The sequence below is a fragment of the Euprymna scolopes genome, chromosome 22, assembly GCF_053919585.1.
Source record: "Euprymna scolopes isolate OS-2025 chromosome 22, ASM5391958v1, whole genome shotgun sequence".
In the NCBI taxonomy this organism is placed as follows: domain Eukaryota; kingdom Metazoa; phylum Mollusca; class Cephalopoda; order Sepiida; family Sepiolidae; genus Euprymna; species Euprymna scolopes.
This window is the reverse complement of record NC_136503.1, coordinates 31,250,225-31,273,252: the sequence shown is the minus strand read 5'-3', so window position 1 is coordinate 31,273,252 and position 23,028 is coordinate 31,250,225. Positions and strand designations below refer to the sequence as shown.

The following is a 23,028-nucleotide window of genomic DNA, read 5'->3' as shown; positions in this document are numbered from 1 at the left end:
AGAAGCATTTTAATATTGTAATACAAGATAATGGTAAATAATTATTATCACTATAATTTTGATTATTACTTATTTGCATTATTATCATTATTGTTGTTGTAGTTGTTGTTGTAGAATACTTTATTTGCATTTGTAAGACTGATCTGAATCACCCCAAGAATTAGGACGAAAATAATACCATTCCCCAAGAAATAATACATTCCAAAATGTGCAAGGATTATTCCAATGTGTCGTGATTGAACTGATATTTTTTTTTTACAGAAGAGTCAGCCTTGGAGGTCACTCGAGGATAAGGGTTAATGAGTGCGCAATAGTCATTTGGACAATATCGTAATAATCGTTAGTAGTGGAAATTTGGTAAATTGGATTACTTAAGGGGACGGCGCATCAAAAATTTGTTTACATTGGATTTGAAGACGGCCATAATTTAGTAAGCTGGAAAGCAAGCGAATGAAGCAGACTTCCATGGGCAGGCAGTTCTAAGAAAGAAGCTTTGTTCATGAAATCGACGTTTAAGTTTAGGCATTTTTTAAAGTGTGGGAAATTATAGAGAGTGGTTTCAGCTAGACGAATGTTTTTCGTGAAAGTTTGGCAAGGCGGGGGCATATATTGGAGCTTAGACAAGAATTGCTATGAAAATAACGACAGAGCAGAGACAGGCTAGCAATGTCACTTCTGTGTGAAAGCGGTTGCAGGAAAGAGAAAGGGCATCTCGCACTAGGCTACAAAGTCAATTTTGAACTCTTTCAAGGCAGGATAGGGTGCTTCTAGAAGCTCCTGCCAAGTCGTGACAACAGTATTTCATCCTTGGGCGTACTTGGCTCTTATGCAGGTAGAGAATTGCATCGGCAGTGAGATATCTATTGGAGTGGCAGAATGATCCGACTATTTTTTCCAACAACCTTGGCAACGGATTTGATGTAATTTCAGATCAGGAGTAAGGGTCAGGCCCAGAAACTTGTCAAAACATGGAGCCTCCTTAAGACGAGAGCCACTCACCGACATTAATTATGTTTTTGTCTAAGCTGGAATAGAAATCCAAATAAAAGCGCCAAAACTTTTCGTGTCGTTTTTGAGAAATATAAGTTTGTTTTTCTCGATATTCCTATTCTTTTTAAATTCGATGCAAGGTGTGGACGATCTTTCTGCTCCCCCAGCCCACCTTTTATTGTAAGTGAAACTAAACAGCGGGCGATGTAGTTCTAGAATGTATACGGGCAAGCCGACGATGGCAGACAAACGTTTATACTCTGACTGGGAAACGTTGTGAATATTGAGCAAAAAAAGAATGAGACGACCAAGAACAGAAGTAGTTCACACGCTCGTCTCTTGTTTCTCATGGACTGATGGTTTCCGTGAGTCTCTGCTGAATATATTATCTCGTAAAAGTGAATTGGCTAATTTATTTTTATCTTTCTCTTTTTAGACTCTAGCGTTATTAGGAAAAGAATTTCGTAACCACCAAGCAAATATATTCGACGAATCCAAGTGCAAGGGGGAGACAAACAAGAGCACTTAATAAACTAGTTAGAATCTTTTAAAAAATCTCTTGGTTGTAATATCTGGCATCCGGTAGCAAGAATTAAATTAGAAAATCTTTAATAAAGTTATATATTAATATTAATTCGTGCAGACATGTACAAGTTTCGCTACACTGACATAATGTTTCGATTTGTAGCTATTAATAACTAAAATCTCTCAGTTGGAATATATGAAATAGCGGATAAATGTTTGATATCCAGTAGGATGGATACCCCACCCCTGGCTAGAACGAAATACTGAGAAAAAAATTTATATATATTATTTTTAAAACAGTAATCTACGGACATGCACGTTTTGATGCCTTACCTCTCCTCAGCGTAGCTTGACTGTCTCTAGAAATCGAACCTCAGACCATATGTATTACAGTCCCGTGTGTTATCCGTTACGCTACAAAGTCCTAGATCATTTGACTCTTATTTCTATCGTTTATAAACTTATGTAGATTTGTTGTTGATTTTTTTATACTATAAAACGGTGAAGTATTGTCTTCACCTTGAAGATCTTTTCAGAAGATCGCCCATATTTTTTCAACAAGAAATCTACATATATATATACTTTTGTTGTTGATTTTTAAACAATATTAAGGTTAAGTCGGTGCCTCGGAGATCCGGTGTTTTTCTTAGAAAGTCGCCCATTTTTTATTTGGACATATTTTTTGTTTATTTATTTGTTATTTATTATTTTAAAAAACAGTAATATACGGACACGCGCGTTTCGGAGCCCTACTCCTCTTCAGTGTAGCTTGACTGTTGGTAGGATTCGGGCCCCGGTCCTTATGTAGTTCAGTCCAGCGCCCTAGTCCATTACGCTATGATGCTATAGACAATTTATTGCTTAGTTTTTATCGTTGATCTGTTTACGTAGTTTTGTTGTTGATTGATAGATTACTGTTTTTAAAAAAATAATAAATAAAAAATACGTCCAAATAAAAAATGGGCGACTTTCTAAGAAAAACACCGGATCTCCGAGGCGGAGACATTAACCTTAATATCGTTTTAAAAATCAACAACAAAACTAAGGGAAAAAAATTAAAAATCCGATGTTACTGACAAAAGTGTCGTTTTACTCGGTGTTCATTTTGGAATGCTTGAAATCTATCTGATACAACGAGAGAAACGGAAGCAAACAATTTTTGAAAATCTTTTTTCTTTTTTTTTACGAAGGGTCACCACTTATCAAGGCCCAGAGGTCACTCGAGGATAAGGGTTAATGAGTGCACAGTAGTCAAAGGAAAAATGTCGTAGTAATCGTTAGTAGTGGAAATTTGGTAAATCGGATTACTTAAGGGGATGGCTTATTAAGAACTTGTTCACGTTGAGCTTGAAGACGACCATATTGTAGTCCGTTGGAAAGCAGGGAAACGGAACAGAGTAGAATAAGCATGCAGTTCTAAGAAAGAAGCTTTGTTCATGAAATCTACGTTTGTGTTTAGGCACAGATAAGAAGTGGGGGGAAATTATTGATAGTTGTTTCAGCTAGACAAGTGTTCTTCGTGAAAGTTTTGCTGGGGGGGGGCATAGACTGGAACTCAGATGAGCACTTGGCATGAAAATAACGGTAAAACAGAGACAGGCTCATAACGTCTCTTCTGTGGAATAGAAGTTGAAGGAAAGAGAAAAGGGCACCCCCACTAGGCTACGAAGTCTATTTTGAACTCTGTCAAGACAGGATAAGCTGCTTCTAGCAGCTTATCCTGCTCAAATGTGGCAACAGTACTCCATCCTTGGACGTAGTTGACTCTTATGCAGGTAGAGAATGTCATTAGTAGTGAGATATCTACTGGAGTGATAGAACGACCCTACCACTTTTCCAGCAGCATTGACAACAGATTTGATGTACGTGTTTCTTCTCAGATCAAGAGTAACGGTTTAACCTAGAAGCTTGTCAAAATATGGAGCCTCCCCAGGATGAACGCCATTCATTTCAATTGATGCCAGGCGGGGATCAGAGGGTTGATGATTGGAAAATAGAAGCTAGATTTTAGATGCATTAGAATTAACCAGCCACTTCTTTCCCATTGGACCACGCGATCAAGATCAGAGGAGAGAGAATCAGAGAGTACTTGGTCATTTACGGCCTTTGAAGTGTTGCCATAGATGGTAGTGCCGACAGCATAAATATCTACGGATGATCTTAGGATGCAATTTGGGAGATCGTTGATGTAGGTCAGAAAGAGAGTTGGGCCCAAGATGGATCCATGGGACTCCAGCATTAATACTGTGAGCTTCTAATTTCTGCTCATCAACCACTGCTCTTATGAACCTATCAGAGAGAAATGATTTAATAATTGAGAAGACATTTCCAGCTATACCGTAGCTGGAGAGTTTGTGGAGTAGACCTTTATGCCATACTCTAAATAACAATAATCAGACTAATATTAGTCTGTGCTTGTCTGTTCAATTAAGGCTTGAACATTTCAGGCATGATTTCAACTAAATGTTCAAAAGTTGTTAATATCATACTTAGAAATATATTGACCTATATTCGGTGCTACTTCAGAGAGTGATCTACATGTTGGATGCGATCTAAAACAACACGAATGTACTTAAAGCGTGTGATTTACATACTGTGATCTGATGAAGTTCGCGACATTAATTTTTATAAGAAGGTACAAAAAGAATAATTAAAATGGAAATAAGTTACGTCTATTTATATATTTGTTTATTACCAACAGGTTTCGCACATTCGCGATCGCTTCCCTATTTCATAGCTATTGATTACATGAAATTATTGCCACATATGGACAGGAACTGCTAGAAAGACTTACGTTGCCTTACAGAGTTAAAAAATAGACTTCGTAGCCTAGTAGGGTATGCCCTTTCCTCTTTCTAACAGAAGAGACGTTGCGAGCCTGTCTCGGCTTTATCGTTATTTTCATGACAAGTGCTAGTCTGAGCTCCAATCTATAGTCCCCCACACCAAACTTTTACGAGACACACTCGTCTAGCTGAAAACAATAATTTCTCCCACTCTTTATCAGTGCCTAAATCTGAACGTAGATTCCATGAACAAAGCTTCTGTCTTAGAACTGCACACCTATGGAACTGCCTTTTGATTGTCTGCTTTTCAGTTGATTACAATATAGTCGTCTCCAAGTCTAACGTAAACAAGTTCTTGATGAGCCATTCCCGTTAACTAATCCAATTTACCAAATGTACACTACTAACGATTCCTATGATATTTTCCCAGTGACTACTGTGCACTCTATAACCCTTATCATCGAGTGGCCTCTGGACCTTGATAAGTGGTGATCCTTATGAAAAAAAATATTTGAAACGAAAATAATGGATAAGAAAAATAAGACAAAACTCTCCCCCTCCCTCTCTCTCTTTCTCTCTCATTGTCCTATTCTCTCTCTTCCACACTCTCTCTCCCTCTCTTTCTCTTTCTCTTTCTCTCTCTCTCTCTCTCTCTCTCTCTTAGTAAGAAAAGAAGATACAACTAATCCATAAAAAATAGAAAACTAATCAATTAAAAAGAAGACGAAACTCTTTATCTATCTATATTTATATCTATGTATTGATTTATACATATATTGTTGTTCTATCTATCTATACATCCATCTATATTTCCCTCCTTTTTCTTCGGTCTTAATAATAACTAGCAAGAATACCCGGTGATGCCCGGATCCACAAATAATAAATAGAAGAATGAAGTTCTGTTTGGACACACCTGAAGTACATGGAGCACTTTTTGTTTACTATAGGTTAGTTTCTTCGTAGACAACGTCGACTCCTCCACCCGTTTCAGAGTATATGGAGGGGGCATTTGGTAACTGTACATTAATGCAACAATTTCAAAAACAAATATACGGTAATCCTACTTTAAAAAAAATTTTTTAAAAAACGATAAGAACACGAAAATGCAATCGTCCCAAAATTCCATATTGGCTGGAGAATATATATATATATATATATATATATATATATATATATATATATATATATATTAATAATAATGGGACGGTTCCAATGTTTTTCCCGAATCCGATACAATTACCGATTCCGATCTTTATAAATCTGTAAATATTTAACTATAAAATTGTTATTTTGTCCCGATTACTGTAAAAACAGATCTTAAATGTGCATGTATTTCCTCAAACGTAAAAACACACTTGTGAGGGGATTGATCTAGAGATTTGAGTCTTACTGGAAGATTAAATCAATAAATATTTATTATTTTTTTATTACTACTAGCAGCGGAAGATGTTTATTAAACTAAAATCAAATAAAAAAGATCATTTAAAGAATCGGTTTTGGAATCGGAAAGTAGGCCAAAATTTTTCCGATTCCGATACTCCACAAAGCTTCGATTTTTCCGATTCCCGATTCCGATTAATCGTCCCAACATGTGTGTGTATTTATATATATATATATATATATATATATATATATATATATATATTTATATATATATATATTATATATATATTTATTTATATATATATATATATATATATATATATATATATTTATGCATATATATAGTGATATATATATATATTTATGTATCATTCAAACAATACCGTGTTTTATTGATAGATATATATATATATATATATATATATATATATATATATATATATAAAATATGGTTAAGTGGCAGTTTTAGTCATTTAGAACTGCTTTAAAGCTTCACCGCTCATTTTGCTACCAGATTTCAAACAATTATATACAGTGTACAGATCACCTTCTCAGTTATATTGTGAAAAAAAAATTCAATTTTCGTTCAGTAAAACAAAAGTTATGATGAATTTTCTGGTGTTCAAAATCGTAAAAATACGTAAGGAGGTGAGGTTGCTGCTAATTTACTGTTGTCGCGAAAATAGAAGTAACAAGTGGAATAGAGATAATGAAAGTATCAAAGGGAGATAATTGGGGGAATTTTATTGAAAGCAGGCGAGCGCCGTACATATGTGTTCATGAAGGCAAAAAATAAGACTGAAATTAGACAAAGAACAAGTGAATTTATTGGAAGCCTAAAATAAATCATGGATTAAAATAGAAAAATGCAAACATGAAAAGTAATATGGTTAAGCTTAACCATGGAAAAGTAAAGAACTAGTTGTTAAAACTAGAAAAGAAAACAAGATATTCTAGTAAAAAATATAATAAACTTAAAAACTTAAAATATTGCAGCATTAAGAATTTTTTTTAATTCAATTTATAACATTATATAATCAATTCTTAATGCTACATAAACGAGTTTCTTAGAGGTTTCGTTTCAAATGGCTTCCGTTAGTTTGTCTCTTGAGTTTTGTTTTCTCATTTTTATCGAGAAGGACTTTTGCTTTGGGTGATTTTCTTAGTTTCAACAACGAAGCACAAAACTTTCGGGGAAACGAGTCCAGATCTAAGTGTATTTTTTCATGCGCATATTTTTTTCTCTTTTTCTTTCCTTGGAAAATGTTGAGCAGCATATCGAAAAGACATATTGAAAAGATAGATTGAAAATGTGGACCAACATATTGAAAAGACAGATTTGTTCTGAATTTTTTAGATAAGGATTGATTATTCGGTATTATTTGGATTTTTTCGGACTATTGTTCTCTTCTTGTGTGTTGTTCTTACAACATTTCGATCGATGTAACCTCCGACTTTCTTCATGTGTGTCTTGTCGAAAATCTTTCTGTCAAACTCGTGGAACCTTACTGTCGAACTCGGGAATCTGTGTGGAAGTGTCCGCAAAGACCCGTGAGACAGTGGATAGTGTGATTTGTGAAATTCAGTTGTAAAAGTAATATTCCTGGAGATTGAACGTTCAATTCTCAGTGCGAACGACCCAAAATTACAATTGAGAATTACTTAAGACTTCTATCCAATCATGGCTGACGGAAAGAGCGCATGCGCACTCCCGGGATACGTTCGAAATTCCGTACAGATTTCCGATTTCGACATAAAGATTCCCGAGTTCAACAAAAAGATTCCCGAGTTCAACAGAAAGATACCCGAGTTCAACAGAAAGATACCCGAGTTCAACAGAAAGATACCCGAGTTCGACAAGGCACACTTAAAGAAGGTCGGAGGTTGCATCGACCAAAACTTTCTGCAAATAACACTCAAGATACGAATAGTAATCCGAATAATCCAAACACGAGGAGATTTTTAAAATTATTTTGACTGTGGGAAAGCGATGGACCCTGCGAATTAAATCGTCTTTGTATTAAATTGAATTTGTTACAGATTTTAACTAGTGTGTAATTTAAACAGTTTTTGACATTGTTCTTTTATTTTAATGGAATATCCTGAAGATTATTCTGAACGGAATTGAAAATACACTCAGAACGGGGATCAGAACGTAGATGATGGGAAAATAGAAGCTTGATTTTAGATGCATTAAAATTAACTAGTCACCTCTTTCATATTACACCACGTGACCAAGATCAGAGGAGAGAGAATCAGAGAGTACTTAGTCATTTACGGCCTTTGAAATTTTATCATAGACAGTAGTATCCGCAACATAATTGTCTACGAATGATCTTGGATTGTAATTTTGGTGATCATTGATGTAGATCAGGAAGAGAGTTGGGCCCAGGATGGCTCCCTGAGGGACTCCAGCATTAATACTGTGAACTTCTGATTTCTCCCCATCAACCAATACTCTTATAAACCTATCAGAGATAAATGATTAATAATTGAAAAGACATTTCCAGATATACCGTAGCTGGAGATTTTGTGGAGTAGACCTTTATGCCATACCCTAAAGATTGAAAACATTTTTGCTGCTTTCGTTATAAATTCAAGCAAGATGAATTGAAGCAGATCGACTAAAGTTATCGATTCTGTTGCTATTTAAGAACTTTCTCGCGAAGGCTGAATGTGACACTCAGTCTGAGTTAATGAGAAGTAGGGCAAGTGCGCTGCAAGGACGCTCAAAGCCGGTAAAGCAAAGAACTTACAAAAATTGGCTGAAACTGGCCCGTCAGCATTTTATCCGCATACGATTGGCGGAAAACCAATTCCCCATTCTAACCAAGGGGACAAACGCAGTAATCCTCGAAAGGGAGAGGTAATGCCAGGAATAATGGTCTCCTGGGCATCGACCAGAATAAATAACCTAATAGAAGCTGGAAATAGTTCGTTGATGTGTTTGATTTTGATTATTTATCGATTTTGCTTCATGAAAATTTGCTGCCAAATAAAATCTGATCGCTGTGTTTGTTAAATATAGTTTGAACCATTTAGTTCTTGGTTGGCAATTTGTCCAAATCCTTATATTTAAAAACACTGTAATCAAAACTTCTCCTTAGCTGCATTACAACTGCATCCCGTTGAATGTTTGTTCACGACGGATTACTGTAAATAAATAAAATAAATGTTGTTGTTTTTTTTTATTTTAATTTAAAACTGTAGTAATTTTATTATTTTTAAAACATTAAATTTTCTGTCTTCTGTAAAAATATGTCAGCTAAATATTCTTCAAGTCGATAAAACATTTTTTGTAAAGTATTTATTTTTAACTGCACTGCTTTAGTTGGCAAGACCACATGGAATACACATGTAATTTGATTTCACATGTAATTTGATTTTGGAACAATTTATTTTAAAATGTGTAAAGTCGAAATTGTTTATCTTAGCAACAGTAAATTAATCACTAATTATGATCTCATGATTTTTAATGCCTTTGAAGCGATACGAATATGAAATGACTTAGCGTAATATTATATAGATTAAAAAAAAAACGAAGTAAGAATTGTGACGTCAGATAAAAATAAGTTCAAATTGTAAAAATGTGAGAATATATGAATAGAAAATTTTTCCGTTTGCCCAAATTCTTTTTAAAATGTTGGTGCGTTTGCACTTTACCGACCGGATTTCTGTGATGTTATCCCGGGCTCCACTGGTACCTGACGTAAACCGCCGGAATATGCCGAGAGTTGATCAAATTAAAAAAAAAACGCTATGTTAAATAATAATTACACTGAAAAATAAAATGGAAAAAATATAACAACCTATCGTAATTTTCATGAATAATTTTTCATTTTTTTTTTTTTTTAATAAATAAGAACATATTTTGTTATTTTTTAGAGTTACAGTTAGAGTTCGACTGATTAAATTTAAATTATATAGACTAATTTTTATTGCTAGAGTTAGGATTTAGTTAGGTTTTAAGGTTAAAGTAAGGGTTGGACTGATTAAATTTGTGCGTGATTAAAAACTAAATATTTTTGTTCCAATTTATTAAAAGTTGTCTGGCTCGATTTTTATTGACTAAGCGCGTTTGTTCGCTGATTAATTTGATCAGCGCTCGGCATATTCCGACGGTTTACGTAACTTGTCGGTCATGCCAGAGCCAACATTTATGGAAGTCCGGTGTGCAAAGCGTAAAAGTACCCACATATTTTGTCATTTTTTTTTCTTTTGAGAAATGCTTATATTAGTAGCGGAGCAGACCTGAAACCAGTTTATCTAGAAACTGTATTTTTAGATTGGCTCATATAAACTCATCATAAAATACTCTGATGAAGATTGCATTAACCGAAACTGGTTGTATGAGTCCATAAAGAACTGGTAACCATTTGAATGTTTTATTATGATGATGATTATGATCATGATGATGGCAATTACAACAATAACAACAATTACAACAGCAATGTAAACAAATGAATGAATGTACAAACATGAAGATCAACTTTTCAAAATCGGAACCGAACCGAATCTAGATAGTCGAACGTATACATCCAAAAATTTCAGATACAAATTTATAGCACTCTACATAATACTATGCTATAACAATTTCATCTTCCTTTGTATGTTATAATCCTCCACCCCTTTTTTCAAATGATGAGATCGCCCGATCGCCGAAGATGCAATGCAAGAAATGTAAGTTTTTGTTGTTGTTTTTTTTTTTAATTTCATCTGATGACAATGTTCTGTCGAACACGAAACTAAAAATAAAATGCACTTTCTTGGCTTTCACGCTAGGGTCAAAATGTAATATCTTCTCTGGCCAAAGATGGTACAATAATATTATGTGGTCTACATTAGCACCGGAGAATCCACAGAATAGAAACATGTCGCAAATTCTCACAAGAGTTTTGTCAATAAATATCCATAATCTATATAATTATAAAACTCTGTGAGCCTTATTTACTTGCATCTTGTCTTCGACGATTGGGTGATTCCATCTTTTAAAACGGGAATGACAGGTAAATTTATATGTGTATGTGTGTGTGTGTGTGTGTGTGTGTGTGTGTGTGTGTGTGTGTGTGTGTGTGTGTGTGCGCGCACGCGTAAGAGCGTGGCTCAGGGGCTAAGTAATGAAGGTGGTTTTGGTTTCGATTCTAGCTGATGGTACCCAAATAATATATACTATTTTTTAGTTTTGATCTCGCTACTTATAAATTAGGTTCAATATAATAATCGATAGAGAATTGTCTCTATAATAAGAAATACGTAATCTGCATGAATTAAAATATATTTAAGGGTATTTTACGACTAGGCAACGCTGAATGGCCTACTAGTATATACTAAAACTACTCATCAGATTAGTTTTTTATGTTTCGGTTTGAACAAAGGTGGTACAATAACAGCATGGGGGTGTGTTAGTGCCAGATATCTATAAAATGGAAGCATGTTTAAACCAAACAAGAATATATTAGGTTGCTTCCATAATAATGTCGTTTTTTGACGTTCAACTACATAAAAAAACGACATAATTTTCGCACCAACCTAATATAACAGATGAACAGTATAACTGTGTAATTTCCACGAGTCCCGTTAGTAATTAATAATAAATCTTAACAGTTTAATACATTCTCACGGAGAATCTAATAATAAAAACTTTACTATTAAAATCATGACCATTTTTATATATTTCAGTACAAATTGAATTAGTTTGCAAAAATATTAACAAAAATATTCAAACATTTATTGATACATTTTTTGTAATCTTTGAATATTTCGCGATTGCGCAATAAAGTGTTAATATGTCACATTTACTTTTTTTATAATTGTCACTAGTGGCCCGGCAAAACCACAGGGGAGACAACCAAAGCAACAAAACTGAAGCTGCCTTTCAGGACACTATATATAAAAGTGTATGCAAATTTGGGCAGATTTTATTGGTTTGAAAATGTAGGTCATTTTTACCAATTGTCATAATAGCTTAACCATAGCATAGTATCACAATCTTTTTTTAAAAAAAACTGCAAATTTCTATGTAGTTTCGTCCCATAGAACTAAAAATGTGAGAATCCCAATATTTAGTTTGATTACAAGTAGAGATATATCCATATATATATATATATATGTCTGTGTGTGTGTGTGTGTGTGTGTGTGTGTGTGTGTGTGTGTGTGTGTGTACATTTCCATACGCAATAATTCTGTCAATTTTAAGTCTACAGACTCGGAATTTGATATACAGGTTATTGAGATTTGGGAAAATCGATGTGACCGGATTTCGGCCAGAAATTGGCGATTAAGGTGTCAAAGGTCAACGATTTGACTTTTGAAAACTCTATCAAACTCCCCCGACAATTTTGGATCTAAACACTTTAAATTTTAGATATAGGTTCCTTGGACATGGAGCTAACTTAATAACTTGATTTAGGTCCAAAACAATAAATGTTAAGAGGTCATAATAGGGGTCAAATTAAAAAAAGTTTACCGTTTTTTTTGTTTGTTTGTTTGTTTGTTTTTTGCTCAGCATACACCTAAAAATACCCGGGCAACGCCGGGCCGAAATGCTAGTATATCTATAAAAGTGAACGTGTCTGTGTATCTGTGTACATTTCCCTACGCAATAACTCTGTAAATTTTTAGTCTACAGACTCGAAATTTGATATACAGGATACTGAGATTTGAAAAAAATCTATGTGATTTTTGGCCAGAAATTTGGCTGTTAAGGGGTCAAAGTTCAGCGATTTGACATTTGAGAACTCTACCAAACTCCTCCGCCAATTTTGTGTACAAACACTTGAAATTTTAGATATAGGTTCCTTGGACATGAATCTAACTTAATAACTTTATTAGAGCCCAAAACAATAAATGTTAAGGTCCATAACAGGGGTCAACATTTAAAAAATTGACCGGTTTTTTTGTTTTGTTTTGTTTTTTTTTGTTTTTTGTTTTTGTTTTTTTGCTCAACATACACCTCCAAATACCCGGGAAACGCCGGGAACCATGCTAGTATATCTATAAAAAAAAAAAGCTCTAACATTCTGTCGACATCTCTCTCCCTCATCTTCTATTTGATCCAATAAGCGAACTACGCATTCAGCCGAATAACTACCCTACCACTAATAACAACAACAATAATAATAATAATAATAATAATAATAATAATAATAATAATAATTCTCACTATAATCATTCCAATAATAATAATAATAATAATAATAATGATTCTCACTATAATCATTCCAACACCGATAAAATTTAAACCATCCCCCCACCTTAAACCCCAACACAAATCAAAAACCAATAATAGGCTCCGAGCACCTAATTCCTCAAAAAGAGATGCCTTTACCATTCATTATGGTCCATGGATCTGCCAGGCCAACAATGTCGCACATATCCTCTTCCTGATATCCGTTCGTCTATTCGAATCTTCCCCGATTCACAGATCTAATACCATCTGCTATAGCTGCTTGGTTTTCTCACCACAACCACACAGGATTAAATTTCCACAAAGTGTCCAGCATCATCTTTTGTGTCGTTTTTTTTTAACCATGAAATTAGCTATTCACATTCTTCACCGCCGGTCATTTACAAAAGAACTCTCAAACTTGGATCTACCCAAAGCGATTTGACTTTTAGTTTTCTCCCCTCCCCTTCCTCCATTTTTATAAACATCACTTTGCACAAACCATTTATACAAACTTTTTACAAACAGTATTTTATAACCACAATCATCGAATGCAGTTTCAGAAATGATGAAACCAGCAAATCTTTTATTCTCACTATGTATATGTTTTGCTAAGAGAAAAATTCATTAAAAGGAGGCTAATCGGGATAATACAAGACTCAGCAATTGAAGTGGAGCTTATATAGAAGATAAAGAACTACACTATAAAATATATAGAAATTCATATAAATTTAATCGTTGATTTAATAAGGCGGTTACATCAATTAGGGGTATAGGATGGATATGCTCTTTATAAGTAGGTTTTCGAAACCTTTTTGAAAGAGGAGAAAAGGTGCTAGGTAACATATTGGAGATGTGACGCCTATTGAATCAACGATTAAATTTGTATGCCTTAATATATATTTTATATTGTCGTTCTTTATATATATATATATATATATATATATATATATATATATATATATATATATATATATATATATATTGCGGGGGTATTTAGGCAAGATTATTTGATTCAAGAAAATATTGTCAAGCAAGAGAATTCCTCTGCTTTATTATACCAATTTTTATTTTTCCATTTTTCTAATAATCCTTTTGTGTGTGTCAAAATCAAGAAAATATACAATGAATTTTCCATAAGTATCATTAGAACACTCGATTCTTCGTCGAGTCATCTTCAGGTGACGAAAACGAATAAACATCAACTTTTTATACCAAATACGAAAAATGTAAACAAGAAGGTTTAGAAAATATTAAATAACTAGCAGAACCCGTTAACCAGCGTTGCCCGGTGGAAGCATGACGGATCCAAAATAGAATCGTTAAAGGACCCCCCCTTGAAAATAAATTAAAGTACGGTTGTTATAAGTGGCCACTGCCGTCCCTGGAAATTAGCGGGCACTGGCAGCCTTGGCTCAAATGAAATAATCTGGCTTCTACTTTCACTACAGGGCATTTTTTTTTTTAATGGCAACTAGTGGAGGCCAATGTCTGTGATTGTCAGTACTGTTTGTTAATGGCGATTAGTGTTGGTCTGGGGCGATAATCTGCAGGTACTGTTTTTTTATTACATTTTCACCCCAAACAAGGCACATTGCCACTTTGATATAAGGGGCTACTATCAGGGACATAAGCTACAGGGGTATTATGTAGGGAGTTGGGCAACAAGATGTCGGTTCACGTTACACTTGAACTTCTGCATGTCAGTACAGGCGGGGAAGCAGGAACCCGGAAGGGAATTCCAAAGTCTAACGATTCTCGGGAAGAAACTACTGGAGTAAAAGGCTCTCTTACATCTTTGAAGGAGTGGGATTTTGCTACTTGTCGGGTTTGTCGGAGGTATTTACGTGGGGGAGTACGAGTGCTTGCAGTTCGTCGGAGCATTCGCCGTTAAAGTACTTGTAGAACAGGCAGAGGGATGCTACATTTCGTCAATGGGGCAGAGGCTGAAGCTTAGATGACAGTTTAGGACCTATCAGGTTAGCGACTCTCTTTTGAACCTTGTCTGGAACTGAGAGATAAACAGCAGATGCACCAGCCCAAATATGACAACAATACTCCATGCATGGGCGAATGGTGGCCTTATAGAGGTACAGGATACTTTCAGGCGTTAGTAGCTTTCTAGCACGGTAGAGAGAACCCACCTTTTTCTGGGGTGGTGGGAGGATTAAATATTTAGAGGGAAAATAAGAAATGTTTTCTCTAAAAGTGTTGCGATTGTGATAGTGTTGCTCCCAGGATGGAATGTAGCATTTTATCATAACGACTTAATATGTCTTAAATGGTGCTCAAAAGTTACATAAACTATTGGCTAATAGCCTAGACTATCAAATTTGTATGTGGCATCTGTTTTTTTTTAAACCTACGACACTTTGATCCAAAGGGGAATTTCTGCAGTTATTTTATTATATAGGAGAGAAACAAATGAAAAATGTTCTAAAGTTACTTATCTCCTATATAATAATTTGACTGTGGAAATTCCCTCTGTACGAAAGTATCGTAGGTTTGCAACACCAAATGCCACATGCCAATTTACTATATCTAGACTATTAACCACTATCTTATGTAACTTTCGACCATCATTTCAAACACATTCAACCTTGGTATTAAAATGCTACATTACACTCGACGAACATGACCATCATAATCGCAACATCTTAAGACGAAGAAGTCCTTACTTTTCTCTTTAGATATTTAGTCCTACCACTACTACCAACTGTCATCGGGTCCTATTCTACATTTTTCAACTATAGTGTGATTACACCCTCGGTAACTGGCTAAGACAAACATAGACATAACATATTCTTTCCGATTTTCGAATATTAAATAATAACGGCTCCCTATCAATGCTCCGCTCTTTTTAATTGGCTGAGACCTGGCATTCTCATATTCCAGAATGACACTAAGCGAACACTTTTAAAAGTTTACAAAAATAGCGTCGCTCTCAACATGAGCCACTGGCGTTAAAAAATAAAGAAATACAAACATTTTAACCACTCAAATTCAGACACTTAAATACTGATAACCTCAATTACTAGAACCAACGTGCACAAGTAAACAACTTTATATACATAACGGCTTTTGCTTGAACGTCCTGAACACTCAAAAAAATGTAAACAGAAATTGTTTAGGAATGTAAACATGTACAATGTACCGACACGGCACTACCCCCCCCCCACAAAAAAAAATAATTTAAATCTGCCCTGGAAAAAAATGTTTTCCGGGTTTTGTTAAATATGTACGACTAAAAGTTATGTACGATCAATGTACGACTCATTGTCGCTGTTGATTGAAGTAACTTCGACACAGGCTACTTTTGACAAATAGCTTGTCTATACTTAAACAGATAAGGAAAACATAATTTTTATTAAATATTCCCTCTTACACGAGCGATCTATTAAGTCCGCAAGCACAAAAAAATGTTATTAAAATAAATAATAACACTTTAATCACATCGCGATTATTTTTGGTAAATTCTCAAAGACTGAGACTTTTTTCAACCGAGTGGGCCACGTTTGTTTTATCTTTGTAATAAATAAATAAATACATAAATAAATATACAAGTTTATTTCCTTATTATTAAAAAAAAAACGAATTTAGTCGCAATCACATTTTTAGCCGAGAGATTTTTTTTTTTTTTTTTTTTTTTTGCAAATTAAATATTACAAGTGATTTTTTAATTGGAATTTTGTAACACAATAGCAAGGTAACACTAGAAAACCTTTGTAAAAAGTAGAATCGGTTAAAAGCGTTGCATGAGGGTCATATTGAGAGAGATGACGGGTTCGTAAGTATAACGGAGATGATAACAATGATGACAATTCTGAGGGGAAGACATTTATAACAGTTCTTTGTACATCATGACGACTGTGATGATAAATACGGAGGGAGACATTTACAACAGACTGAAATGATTCTTGGGGACTTCATATTATTACGGAGCTGGGACATATGATGGAACAGTTCTTAACACATACAGAGGGGAGGAGATACTTCACTTATGATGAAGGAGGCACGTTACTTATAAGGGGGTTATACAAGAGTTTGTTTATAGATGAATATACAAAACACATTTACCTTTTCGGTTGTAAAGACGACGCGAAGACACCACTTACAAAATTATTGATGCTTTCTTTATTCTCCAACCGGCCGATTGGTGATGTCAGGAATTCAATCCTTTTCGACTACATGGTCTACTCTTCTCCCTTCGCCTCTAAGGGGCTCCTAGTTTCCAACTGACTATCACTGTGTGTAATCTTCTTCGATTATCTGATCCTAATCAACCTCCTAACTTTGAACCTTCGATTCATATATTGAGAAACCTCCTTTGTTTATGACGTTAGAAATGTGGTTCCCAACGTGACTAAATTTCACGTGGATTTATATATGTCTGTTCAAACACACATTTGGCAAACAAAGATTCCCAATTCTAATTGTTTAATATCTAACCTATTTTTAAACAATATTTTTAACTCGCATTGTCCATCTTTTAGCTGACATATTTAATATCCAGTTATTCTAAAAGAATGGACAATCGCTTTTTTTCCGCCATAAATAATATTTAGCTATTTCTAAAAAACTTAACAATGGACTGCATTCCTAGGACTTCAATTATCCATTTGCCTACACGATTCGATTCTAGCCTTTTCCTAATATCATTTTCATTTATCTAGTCTGTCTTCTTACTTAGATGAGAAGGGGACAGCCCTTCTCATGCAAAAGTATTCGTCCAAAATAAATGTTTTTTTTTATTTTTAATTAAGGGAATTTTTTTTTAAATACGAGTCCAGAAAGAAAAAAGTTCCCTTAAGTTAAAAGAAAAAATATTTGATTATTTTTTTAAATAGTCAAATATTTTTTATAACAAATGTGTGTGTGTGTGTGTGTGTGTGTGTGTGTGTGTGTGTGTGTGTGTGTGTGTGTGTGTGTGTGTGTGTGTGTGTGTGTGTGTGTGTGTGTGTGTGTGTGTGTGTGTGTGTGTGTGTGTGTGTGTGTGTGTGTGTGTGTGTGTGTGTGTGTGTGTGTGTGTGTGTGTGTGTGTGTGTGTGTGTGTGTGTGTGTGTGTGTGTGTGTGTGTGTGTGTGTGTGTGTGTGTGTGTGTGTGTGTGTGTGTGTGTGTGTGTGTGTGTGTGTGTGTGTGTGTGTGTGTGTGTGTGTGTGTGTGTGTGTGTGTGTGTGTGTGTGTGTGTGTGTGTGTGTGTGTGTGTGTGTGTGTGTGTGTGTGTGTGTGTGTGTGTGTGTGCTTTTTTTTTTCAAGTTTATAAAATTCCAGAGTTTCTTTTTGTGGTTTTGCCAAAATGAAACTCGATTTCGTATAATTTTAATAGTTACATATTGCCAAACATCAATAATGATAATAAAAAGATTAGTTATTTAGTTAGACACAAGATCCATTTTAGATGTCGGGAAAATCCGGTTCTCTCAGAATTTCCACACTGGACTGAGAATAAATGTTTGCCTTTAAGAATTTATTATATATATATAATAGTTGTATTTCTATTATTTGTTTAATTTCTGGCTCAAAAGAGAATATTTTTTAAAAATAGTTTCTTTTTTTGCAAAATATCTTTAGGTCTAAAGCTATAAAAAATATTTGCCAAAAATAACTTCGGTCGAAACTTGAATAAATTCGTTTTATTGTTTATTTTTATAATAATTATAGTAAACCCTCTTATCTACGATCAAAGTCCGCTACGACTAAATGTCCGATTCGGCTCCTGCTGATTCAAACAATTTTACACGTGGTTTCTATATAACAAACAGCAGAAGCAGTCAGTCGTCGTACAGTGATCGGGAATAATTTTGGTGAACATATTTGATAAAACCTATGTCTTCCTTTGTTTTGTTTTCTTTTTTTTTTTGTTTGTTTGTTTTTTTTGCTTTTGGGGGCGGGGTTAAGTTTTACATGAGGCCCACCTCCACAATTTTCTTTAGAATGACGACTTTAAAGGGTTTAAGAAAATCTCATTCTAATTTCGCGGAGATAAGTACTTTTAGAAATCATTGGCTGCTAGATTTGTACGCATGCACGATAAACAAATCTACTGCTTTCCTACCATCCCAATTTTTTTATTATTATTTTTTTTAGCATTTGCGGGTGGGTATGCTAACAACGATTATCGCGGTTAAATTATTTTTCCATTCCCACTCCTCAAAAAACGGAGGTTGTCTACTCTGAAAGCCGTTCTTTATTTTGGGGATGTTGGAGGTGCCTATTCCGAATACCGTTCTTAAGATGGGGATGGTTGGTGGTGTCTATTTCGAAAGCCGTTTTTACATGGGGAGTTTGGGGGCATGACAATACTCAAAGAAGTGAATTGAAAAAGTCGTAATTGTTTTGTTTTACACGTCAAAAAAACACATAAAACTGGAATTTACTTTAATACAATTGGTGGAAGAGTTGAAAAGAAGACGAAAACTTGAACAACAAACGGAAACAACTGCTACCATTGATTTCGATCACTCTAAACAGTTCATATATATTGTGAGAATTTAAAACTTCTGTTTCTACTTTCCATTATTATTCTAATAGACGATTTTTTCGTAATTTTATTAATTCATACGTAATATTTTCTTTTTGATCCAAACAGTATCTGCATATTATCGCCCCAAGCCAGCACTAATCGCCAGAGAAAGCCAGATTATTTCATTTCGGCCACGACCGCCACTGCCTAGAATTATTCAGTGGCCACCAGCAACAACCGTAGTTCACTTTTTTGTCGGGAGGGGGCTTCCATTGCGAAACGCCGGTTAACGGGTCCTGCTAGTTTTATATAAAGTAGTCACGGGTGGAATTATAAATAAAAGAACCAAATACACTAAAAATATTACAAGAAACCCGAAAAGAAATCCAATAAACACACACACGCGCGCAATGAGCAATGGCTTCTGCTTGTAAAACTCAATGGAATCAAGGAGGACGTAAAACCAGCAAAGGTAAAGCACCAATCAGACTTCTACTGTAAATGAGGTGGTCTTATTATCAATTAAATTCAAGAGAATGCTAACGGTCATTGCTAGCAAAAAAAGTAAAAATAAATAAATAAACAACAACAATAATAATAATAATAATAATAATAATAATAATAATAACAACAATAATAATAATGGTTAACAGCTGGTGTGATAACGTAAAATGATTGGTAACGGTTATTGAAAGGGGCGGAGAGCGATGAGAAGACATTGTCACTCAGATCCCAAGAGAACACCATTGTTATCGTCACTGAACAATTACTGATAATTACGCGTTAAAACTCTTAATAATAATAATAATAATAATAATAATAATAATAATAATAATAATAATAATAATAATAATTTATATTTATCTTAGTCTATCTTTCTGTCGATTTGTCTGTCTATCCATTCCCCTTTTCCTCGGAAACTACTAGTCCGACCTGGCTGAAATTTTGTATAGAACTTTTTTATGAGAAGGTTCAGCGAACTAAGTATTATGGTATCCGTTTGATGCACATTTAGGAATTAATAAGGATTAGTATTTACTGCAAAAATGAGCACATATCTAACCATATTCAACCATCAATTTGGCATAAAATTCTCATTCTAAGTCAATAAATTTTGCTAGTTTTTAACATTTTAAAAAGTAATAATAATAGTAATAATAATAATAGTAATAATAATAATAATAATAATAATAATAATAATAATAATAATAATAATAATAATAAAGACGTCATAGAAAGCACGGCATTGATAAAAACATTTGAAATATTAAAAAAAAACCTCGAGTGCAGAAACCAGCTCACATAGGCAAATAAACACTGATTAACAACAGATAAATATGATAACACTACGTAACACGAACTGGAAAGATATAAAACAAAAAAAATAACAAAAACATTATACTAAACCAAGATAATAGAATCTACCAGAATAGATCAAACTAATCATACAATCTAAGAACTCCTTATTTTAAACATAAACATATGTGATGGCACCGGCATCTCTTAGTATCACAAAAAATGGTCGTGATGGGTAAGGGCGTTGAAGGACCGAGAATAGATAGCACTATCCAGACCTCCACTGAAAGAGCACAGAGAGTACATGAAACCTTGTGGAAACTCAAATTCCAGTGAAGACCAATGGTCGCTACTAACGAGAAACCAATAGTAAACAGCTGTTGTGATAACGCAAAGGGATTTGCAGTGATTATTGAAAAGAACAGTGAGTATTGGAAATATGGGTAGACTTGTTGTCATTCAGACTCCAAGGAACACCATCTATGTCGTAAATGAACGATTACTAATAACTAGGGCTATGACAACAGCATATTTTTTCATTATTTTTACTCTCGAGTATATATCCGACACAGTTGGACACAATTAATCAACCGAGGATCACATCACTCTACATAAAAACATATAAGATACCAATGGATATATACCTGAGAATCAAAACAAGGAAAAGAATATGCTGTTGTCATAGCCCTACTGATAACTTACGTAAAAACGCCTTATGAGTGAAATAATAGTAATAATAATAATAATAATAATAGCTTCGACTGATCATAATAGTGACATTAGCCTCTGCTGATACCACACAAAATAGTTGTGAAGAGTCGAGGAGAATTGAATGGCCGATGAGGAATAGCACTAATAAGACTCCCACTGGAAGAGTATGGGGAATACTGGGACCTAGAGAAGACTTATTGCCACACAAATTTCAGAGAAGACCGATGGTCGTTGCTGGCAAGAAATCAATAGCAAGCAGTTGTTGCGACAATGCAAAATCAATTGCAACGGTTATGGAAGCAGGTGGAGAATACTGAGAATCTGGGGAGACTTGTTGTCAACCAGACTCGAGAGAATCCCATCAGTCATCATCAAAGAGCAATCACTGATGATGACTTGTGTGAAAGCGAGGGAGTACATACTCGTAATCATCTCTGAACGATCCGAAGGGATGGAAAGCCGAAGAGTGCTAGCACCATCCAGACCTCGACTGGAAAGATAGAAAGCGTTCTTGAATCCTAAGGAGGATTATCAGAAATTAATTTAAAGAGAAAATCACCGACTTTTATTATTGAGAACGCAATGGTAAGCAGTTTGTGCAAAACCCCCGAGAGAGTTACGACGAAAGTACTAAAAACATGGGAAAACTTGTGGTCACCCAGATTCTAGGGAATGCCACTTGTTTTACCAGTGAGAGGTCACTGTTAATACAATGGTAATACATTCTTGCGAGTCGCCATTTTAAATGACGAAAATCTGACCATTTATTTACCTATCGTTTCCAATCCTTTCATCGTGTTGTCCATCGCTAACCGATAATATCATAAACCCTTTACCCTCGAGTGGCATTCAGGCCTTGATAAGTGGTTACTCAGCAGTAAAAAAAAAAATTGAAAATAAAAAAAAAAAAAACATGTGATAATATTTGTTCTTTACTCTAACAAAGGAGGAAAATGACCTTCTAGAAGCAATCCAGATTCTCCACTTTTGGAGAGCTTGATTTTTTCTTCGCGTTAAAAACTTACCTTGTGACCTTTATTCTCGTGGGGAGGTAAGTAAATAAGAAGTAGAATAAGAACTCTTAATGAGTAGATGATGATGATGATGATGATGATAAAAGAAGTTTGCCTACCTTTAAAGGTTAAAGTAATGATTGCGTCGTCCGATAGGTATAATAAAACTGCGATCAACAAGGTTTCTTTTTATTTTCCGCCACTGTTCCCAGCGCAACACGTAAGACGAGCCACAAACGTCCCGTTTAAGAGTCGTCCTCGCAAACCAAGTAACTATGCGCGCCCTCAGGTGAGAACGGGAAGACAAAAGGACTCGCGGTAATTGACGACGACAGCAGTTGCTACTCGTTGTATTATTATTAATTATAATAATAATAATAATTGTAGTAGTAGTAGTAGTAGTAGTAGTAGTAGTATTAAGTGCCTGACGACTTTATTCTCTTTGTTGCCATTCTCATTGTCATCAGAATGGATGAGAAAAAAAAAAAAAGAAAAGAGAGAAAGTTGGGAGTCGTTTCAAAAAAAATAAAATAAAATAAAACAGTAAATTAAAAGGAAAAAAAGAAAGAAAAGTTCTAATGGGTAGTTGATGAAAAGCCAACCGGTAAAACGATGCTTGCAACATTAAAAAAAAAAAAAACATAGAAAATAAAAAAAACAAATGTCCGTCCATGATTAATAGTTAAATGTCGACT

At 34.6% G+C, this 23,028-nt stretch overlaps 1 protein-coding gene across 1 annotated transcript in view; it reads right to left on the bottom strand.

The window, feature by feature from the left end:
- Nucleotides 1-22,694, bottom strand: part of LOC145243947 (tetraspanin-18-like) — a 132,937-nt gene extending 110,243 nt beyond the window's left edge. The window contains exon 1 of the mRNA XM_080107075.1: nt 22,453-22,694. The gene's annotated coding sequence lies outside the window, so the exon portion shown is untranslated. The remainder of the gene's footprint in view (nt 1-22,452) is intronic.
- Nucleotides 22,695-23,028: the final 334 nt, after the last annotated feature.